The following is a 9,767-nucleotide window of genomic DNA, read 5'->3' as shown; positions in this document are numbered from 1 at the left end:
AAGCTGTTTTGAGCCCTTTGTATCTAATTGTTTTGTTACAGCACACAAAAAAGGAAGGATTATATTGACGACCTCCACAAGTTGCTGCATACAAAAGATAGATAAATATTATATATAATTATAATATATTATATCTAATTATATATATATTATATTATATATAAATATATATATAATATTATATGGACATTTAAAGGGATAATAATATGTAATATAGTTTTAGCATCACACTTAATTTCAAAGATATTGCTTTCACTTTGTAACAAGATAACTATTTGAAACTAAAAGTTAAAATTATACAGAAATTTTGATTTATTATTTCTTGTTGTTATCAATTATAATACAATCTATTAGACAACTAGAACAACAAGAAATGTTTGAGAAGCCATTTCCAACTGTGCTAATAATATTCATTTATAGCACCCTCATAATTACACTCCAACACATCACATATCACATATTTATCACAACACATTCCTTAGCTGGGATGTACACAAAGGTCAACTCGAATCACCTGTCTTGGGCCAAGTCTAATATGGACTCATGCATCAACAATGACGGAACCAGTAAACTAAAGCTTGTCGTAGGATCTCTATAAACCTGCCACTATGTCATATTTAAAGAAGGAAACAACCGATTAAGTTCTCATGTTCTATATTTTCAAACATTCAAATATTCAAACCTGTTAGGAGGTCTTTATGTATTATATAGAACTAAATATCCTATTCAAAGTATATGATATATGAACTCATTCAATAATAAGTAGAAATTGGATTTACATATATTATCTTACCCCCAAAGATTTCTTGAAATCCAAGACAGCTTATGCCAATAAAAATGACCAAGAAGAATGATGTAGCCATAGTCTAGTGTGGCCAGAGAGTGTGTAAAGGTGGACTGGATTACTGTTGGTTATGGACTTAGTCACTAGACTGCTAGTCTGGACTGACTATTATTAATTATTGATGTGGTGCAGAATGTTATCACAAATAATTAATCAAGTCTACATTAAGCTATACTCCAGATAGTACACATTGTGTAGTAATATTATCAATGACAAAATATCTTCTGCTTTGTTAAGTGGTCATTCATCAAAATTACATACATTTTTTTGCTGATAATGTTTTAGTCTTGTATTGCCACAAATATTAAACATTTACTTTAAAATGCTGATAACAACAAATCTGGACTGTCTATTAATTATTTATGTGGGTGCAGGCTGTTATCACAAATTAATCAATGTCTACATTTATTTAGTTATGCTACAAGTTGAATACATTGTGTAGTATGAGTTCATAACACAAATACTCTTATATTTTATATGTTGTTATAAATGTATATAAACTTCACAGGAAATTAATCAAAGAGTTCATTCAAATCAAGATATGCTACAAGTTGTGGTATTGTATGAGTGGACAATACAAGATTGAGTTGTTAATTCTTAAAGAGATAATATCGTCTCATTTGCATCCTGTCTTAGTAGTGACTTGTTTAAAAAGGTCAGTGTTCATGTGCATATCTGATAAGAAAATTCTTTTAAAACAGTTCACTATCTTAATTAGCAATTACAAATATTATATTAAATTTAAAATAATTCAATAATAATTTTAATAATCAAAAGGGGCATACCAAATACAATGTCTTTTTAATTATATGTTTTTTAATAGTTATAAATTCACTAACAGCTTAAAATCTTACTTATTATTTGTCCATTGCAGCACTTGTATAAATCTGGATCATAACTCTTGGTACCACAACAAGCTGTTTTTTTTGTATTTACTATTAATAACTCCACTGCAACACATGCTAGAGTTTGGGTCATAAATATAGATACCACAGCAAGCCGTTTTACTCCCTTTATCATAATTAATATTTCCCCTGCAGCATACACTTGTGCTTGGATCATAATTCCAGGTACCACAACAAGCTATGTTTCTGCCTTTGTATCTAACAACTCCACTGCAACAAATAAATAAATCTGTGCTATAACTTGGGGTACCACAGCATTCCGATTTGCTATATTTTCTATTTATAACTCCACTACAACACATATTCCAACTTGGGTTATAACTCTTGGTACCACAACAAGCTGTTTTTTTGTATTTACTATTAATAACTCCACCGCAACACACACTTGAGCTTGGGTCATAGTTATAGATACCACAGCAAGCTGTTTTACTCCCTTTATCATAATTAATATTTCCCCTGCAGCATACACTTGTGCTTGGATCATAATTCCAGGTACCACAACAAGCTATGTTTCTGCCTTTGTATCTAACAACTCCACTGCAACAAATAAATAAATCTGTGCTATAACTTCGGGTACCACAGCATTCCGATTTGCTATATTTTCTATTTATAACTCCACTACAACACATATTCCAACCTGGGTTATAACTCTTGGTACAACAACAAGCTGTTTTTTGTATATTTACTATTAATAACTCCACTGCAACACACACTTGAGCTTGGGTCATAGTTATAGATACCACAGCAAGCTGTTTTACTCCCTTTATCATAATTAATATTTCCCCTGCAGCATACACTTGTGCTTGGATCATAATTCCAGGTACCACAACAAGCTATGTTTCTACCTTTGTATCTAACAACTCCACTGCAACAAATAAATAAATCTGTGCTATAACTTTGGGTACCACAGCATTCCGATTTGCTATATTTTCTATTTATAACTCCACTACAACACATATTCCAACTTGGGTTATAACTCTTGGTACCACAACAAGCTGTTTTTTTTTGTATTTACTATTAATAACTCCACTGCAACATATGTATAAATCAGGGTCATAATTAATGGTACCACAGCGAGCTGTTTTTCTGCTAACTGTCCCATTGTTATCTATTGTATTACAATGAAATAATATATAAGTTATCTCTCAAAGTCAAACTAATTATTATATCATTTACAATTCTTATAATGAGACTCATAGTCCTTTCATTTTAAATGATAATGTTAGTTCTGTATAATGCACATATATACTTAGCCTTCTAGGAGATTTAGATATTTAATATAGAACCTTAGGGCTTATAATTAAATGGTTAGTTCATTCTTCAAAACTACATAGTGAAAAGTTTTTATGGATTTCATAACAAATTCCTTAATCAGTTTTCTAGGTTCAATTAGTCTATTGAGCTAGACCCTCAATCCTCTTCACTGATACATGAAAGTGGAGGTCTAGTGACTTCAATTAAATTTTCTGTCCTAAAAAGTGTTGGCATGCAATTATATATGGGTGTGTGTGCTGTAAATGAATATTATTCTTTTAGCTTAAATAAAAATGATATATCTAGCTTCTTACTATATAAATATTTTTAATGTCTACATAATTATGCTTTAATTATATTTACTTTCAAAATATTTGCTTTCATTCTATAACAAGCTAACATTTTGAAACTAAAAACTAATATTTAAAAATGACATTTTTGTTTATTCTTTTTTTGTTGTAAATGATAGTAATTGATGCATTAGACAACTACAACAATTAGTATTACAAACAATAAAGAAAAGCCATTACCAATTGTGCTAATAATATTCATTTATGACACCCCTTATAATTATGTTCCAACACTTGTGCTTCACACCACATTCTTTAGCTGGGACAGAATAGTCAATTCGAGTTATGTGACCTCTTTGGATGAGACCAAAACAAGTATAAACTTATCCATCAATGATGACAGCAATAAATTAAAGTTTATCATGAACTCCTCATGACCAGTCCTATGTCATTTTTAAAGAAGGATCCTGGAGCTAGCCATTTAAGCTCTCATATCCTATATTATCAAACATTTAGACTGTACCTGGATACTATGAAGTCTATATGTATTAAATAAAACTGAAAATCCTATTTAAAAATATGAGCTATGAATCTTGTTAGAAGATAACTATGATATATAGAAATTGGTATGTTATCTTACCGCCAAAGATTTCTTGAAATCCAAGACAAGTTATGCCAATAAAAATCAGCAAGAGACATGATGTAGCCATAGTTTGGTGTGACCAGGGACTGTGTAAACAGGACTGGATTACTGCAGGTTATGGATAGACAGCTAATTTGGAGTGACCTTTGATTATTGATGTGGGTGCAGGTTGTTATCACAAATTAATCAAAGTCTACATTTAGTTATGGCTACAAATTTTATACATTGTGTAGTATGAGTTCACAACACAAAGTTAAGATTTATTTTTTATTTAATATGTTGGTATATAAACTTCACAGATAATTATATAATTATAAAGAGCACATGATTTCATATGCATATTTACATAATAAGACTCTCCAGATTGGGTTCTAAAATTAATTCTTGTTGGTATTAATGTAACTTCTTTTGCTATTATGCCTGTCACCTATAATAAAAAGATAATTAGGTTCTTCCAGGTTGCCATGGTTTTTTGAACATGAGGATCAACAAGTAGATGAATGGGTTCCTTGAACTGTACCAATGTTTTATTATCTTGAAGTGATGACTGAAGATGTTCTATCTAAATGGATGGATGAATGAAGATGAAGACCAAGTTAAATAAGTTTAGATAGATATTGTATGATAGCGTTTATGACTGTGATTCCTGCTTGAAGGTAATTATTAGCTGTAGATATATCATGAGGTCTTTACAGTATTCAGCTTCATGAAGTTAGCTGATAAAGGATATTTTTGTTGACATTATAGTTCTGCTACCATCTTGTTGTAAGTGTCATTTGTTTACTTCACATTTCATGTGAGAGCTCTTTCTAATTTATAACATGCTTTGATAAACCACTCCAATACAAATAATTCTTTCCATATATTGTGTATATGTGTTTATTGGTTTTATCTTCTAGTGAAGCGACTTTGTTTATGAAGGTATGAGGTTTAGGTTTTGTACAGAGTAATGTTAATTATGAACATTAAATTAATTAATAATACCTTTGATCATAGGTTATTTCATGCACTTACTTGAACTATCATTTTTTTCTTTTGAAGATTTCTTGTTAAATAAAAATCCCTTCTGAATGATGCTCTCAAGACTGTCAGCACTATCTCTCTGAATTTTTTGGGGGTTAGTTTTATGTTTGTGACACTAATTGCATATATTGTATACAATTTATCAAATTATGGACCAGCAGTTCTACTGTTATTTCTTCCCAGTAGTTTAAAAATTGGTTATGAAAAATAATAATAAAAACCTTGCAAGAAATGAGCAATAGATATAAACCACTTCTACTTCCCAGTAGTATAAAAATAGATTTAAGATTTATAAAAAAAAACCCTTGTGTGTTGCCCAAACGATTCCTACTCGCTCACCCACTCAGGCTTCCACTTAGGCTCCAGGATTCCCTGCTATTGCTAGCTGGGACCGCCACCTGGCTTGGTAACCCTCGTCTTCGCGAGGTAATCCTGGCTGGAGCATCGCCCTAACTTAAAACCAGCCGTACGGGATTCCAGCTCTTAGGGAATGTCGCATTCAGGAACCGGGAACCACAAATACACCAGCCTCATCTCGTTTAAAGGGAGACTACCAGCCCTATCCTAGTCGGCCTTTCGGATACTCCGAAGAGTATGCTGGTAACCATCTCAGAGGTCTGATGCATTGCAGAACGCTGGCCCACAACACACTGGCACTCATGACTGTTCAAGTTTCATTTTATATGTACGTCAGATTTTGTCTTCATGCTATTGTGGGGCACGCTGTGGAGCGGCTATGAATCTCATTAGCGATATCTGAATATGATTACCATCAACGGTGAACTAAAGATTTGAAATAATTAAAGCTAAAACTATACTAGGACCAAGAATAAAACTAGTCCAACTTAAGTAAACTAGAACAACACTGCTAATTATAATAATTTTAATTTACAGGGGCTTCTTAAATAATAATCCTTACCTAAACACTTTTCTTCATCATTATGATTTGCTCCTTCTATCTAAATTTATAACAGCTCCTTTAGTTCTTCCAGACAGCTCTTAGACCTTCTCCAGCCTAATGGCAGTTTTAAGTTCTCAGTTTTTATATTTTAAATGTATGTAGAAGTAACAAGTAATGGGTTATGAACTCATTACTAGATAATATATAATAGATAACATATAATAGACTATAGACTTATAAACTTATATATGTATATGCAGGAATTGGAAATATATGTATATTATTTTGCCACCAAAGCTTTTTTAAATCAAACACAGGTCATGCTAATAAAAATTAGCTTAAAACATGACATAGTCATAATCTGGTGTGACCAAGGAACTGGACTGGAATACTGGACTGGACTACTGACTTTAATTATTCATGTGGGTGCAAATTGTATTAATAATTACTACATTTGTACAATTAATGATTTTACAACATTGATAGCTCACAAGTTTTAAAGTTGTATTATACATTATCTTTGTTTTTGTTAAGACATCATGGAGAAGAGAAGACATTAATCTACATAAAAATTGTAACTTTTTCTATCAAGTTCCTTTACAAGTACAAAAAGGACCACTAGAGGTAAAGTGTATAACCCTATCATAAATTTGCATATTTTAACTCTTTTGTCTCCCAAATGTTTTGATTCATCCATTTTGTCTTCGGTATATTTGTCCATTCTCTCTATCATATTTATCCATTTTGTTTCCATGGCTACATGTAGATGCATCAATTAATATTTGTAATTCATTTAGGGACTACAAACTAAGGACGCTCTTTTTACAGAGTCTGAACAAAGAACAAAGAGAAATTAACTGGACAAGAGAAACAATATCAAGAGTTTAGATATTATCATATTTACAATTATGGCTATTGTCAGTAAGATGTATATATGTCTTTGAAGAAGCCACTTAAAATCAACACACCCCTTTGATTTAAAGGTATTATCTAAAATTATCTAAAACATTTGTGAACCCAAAATTAAATTTACTTTATAATAAATTTTTTAACATATTAATATCATTTTGAATTGCCTGGTATCACATACACTGATACATTTTCTAACTACTGCAGTGAGGGTTAATAATACAGGCAACAATTAATAACAGAATTGCTCTATTTTGTAATAAACTTTGTAAATTTTATTTCAATAATTGTTTTGTGATCAAAAAGTACAAACAAACATAAAGTACTCATGTTTCTGTTTATGAAATGTGAAATAAACAAATGACACTTACAACAAGATGGTATAATGTTAACAAAAATATCCTTTATCAGCTAACTTCATGAAGGTGAACACTGTAAAGACCTCATGATATATCTATACAGCTAATAATTACCTTCAAGCAGGAATCACAGTCATAAAAGCTATTACACAATATTTATCTAAAAATCCTTTATTGCTCATTTCTTGCAAGGTTTTTATTTTTATTTTTCAAACTACTGGGAAGAAATAACAGTAGAACTGCTGGTCCATAATTTGATAAGTTGTATACAATATATGCAATTAGTGTCACAAGCATAAAACTAACAAAAAAAATTGTGAGACAACAAAAAGTTTTTTCGACTAAGAAGAAAACAACAATAACATCAAAACCAATTCAATTGCTAATCAATATAGCCTAGAAAACAGTTGTAAAAATGATGTAAAAGTTTGTGGAGACTATGATAATGATAGTTATGAAACTATTGAGTTGATACAGTGTTATTCCTGTCTATTATGGATGTACCTTATATTTACATATTTACATGCTGTTCATTTTTTGCTGGTCAAGTTTGAAAAAAGATAATAAGAAAAAATGATAGATTTCATCTCTTAACACTATGATATTACAATGTCATGTACTATAAGTGTCACATATCATGAAAATGTGTAAAAAAACTCTTAATTAATTGTAACATTACCTATATAATATAACCTATAACTACATAACATGTACTGTCTTTATTTAGATTAAATGCTAAATCTTATTATATTCAGATCAAATTGGACCTATATAGGACCAAATCTTCCTGTCAGAAGTTGACCTAGGACCAAATTTTGCTGCTTAAAGTGAACCTATCTCTGGCAACAAATTTTGCCATATAAGTCCAAATTTTACTTGTATAAATTGGACCTAGGTCCAAATTTTTCATACAAAAATGGCCCAATTTTAACAAAATGACTCTACCTAAAGTGTATTATTTTCCACACATTTGGAAGGAAACCATTTATTGCTATAACTATTCTAACTTTATTCTTTTAAAATTGGACCTAGGTCCAAATTTTGCCTGCAAAAATGGACCTAGGTCCAATTTTACAAATTTGCCACGACAGTCACCTTGACCTTGTTATATAACATATGTAACACCAATTGTAATTCCTACACAATTGTTGTAACTGCCACTCCCTTATTACAAACCATGATGAATATATATAGTAACTGTAAAACGCTAAACCAACACAGCAGTACTATGTCTTTCACCACTAAGTTGAAGTGTATAGCTTGCTTTAAGTTTTAGAGTCCCAAAGTATAAGTGGTTCAGAGAGCTTTCTATTTGTCATGAAGACTTACTTCAAGAAAATTTGCTTAAACAATGCAGTTTTATCACTGGACTGAACTATTGGAGTGACTTTTTAATCTTGAAAAAATTGCATAATTGTCTGTATTACCCACCCAATTAAAATTGAATTGTTGATGTCAATTCAAACAACTCTTCTTTGGTTTTTTCATATGCTTTAAGATTAATTTTGTAAGGCAATATACTATATCACTGTGAAAGTTGATTGGATGATTTAACCAACCCATTGTTAGTTTGGACGTTTTGGTTGCAAATAATACATAATGAGACATTGGGAATTAGTAAACAATCAATTTAGTAAACACAATCAATTTTTATAGATAATGATAATATTGTATGCATTTAGCAAACATTGCTGTGTCTAAAGTCCCAATATAAACAGAATACTTTAATGTGAAATTATACTCTAACAACCTAGCACTAAATATATTCATATTGTGTTGACTCCCAACTTTATACTTACTACTTAGTAAACTATAGTATTCTTCGTCTCCAGTTATGCCCCATGGATCCTTCCTGAAATTAGCTTCAATATTCCAGGTTCATTGGTATCCGAGAGTTTATGAATGCTTATTGTAAAGATGTATTGTCCTGCATCGACGTAGCCAGCCCCTTCCTCAGAAGGGAGGGGCTACTCACTAATAATTAAACTGTAGCCTAATCACAATTTTTAGCCCACGAAATAGAAGGGACCGGGACACGTGAAGAGTGTCCGGAAATCTATATTTTTGACCTTTCAAAATGGCTCGCTCTACCTTGCCTAACTACATTCGAACCAATGACTACATTAAATGGGACCACTTCATCTTTACAAAACAAGATGGATGGGACTCTCGTGTCGATTTCTTCCAGTCTCTTTTTGTTTTCCACAACAAGTGGCAGGAATTCTTCTCAACTAGGGGTATTGTCACTCCTACTGAAAATTGGAAAATAACCCAACATGATAATGAAGATGGAACAGTTCAAATTGAATACTTTGGCCATCCAGACACAGAAGAAACCATTATAACACCTCCCATCCCATTGGATATCCTCTACACAAATGTGCGTACTTGGTGTGCAGAAGAAAGTATTCCAAATACAATGGACCCTAACTTTGCAAAACGAAATGTAGAAATCATGAAAACAATTGATCCTGAAGAATTTTTCAAGAATAGCATTATAAGTGCCTCTAAAAGACAGCCACACTAAATATTTTGATTGTTCATCCTTTAATTGTTTCATATCAAACTGATTATATTGTATCAAATACAAACATTAAAGTTATTAATATTATAATTATTAATCTCGATTATACCACATA

This window comes from Gigantopelta aegis, unplaced genomic scaffold (assembly GCF_016097555.1).
Source record: "Gigantopelta aegis isolate Gae_Host unplaced genomic scaffold, Gae_host_genome ctg2072_pilon_pilon:::debris, whole genome shotgun sequence".
In the NCBI taxonomy this organism is placed as follows: Eukaryota; Metazoa; Mollusca; class Gastropoda; order Neomphalida; family Peltospiridae; genus Gigantopelta; species Gigantopelta aegis.
Note: the sequence above shows the minus strand (reverse complement) of the source record.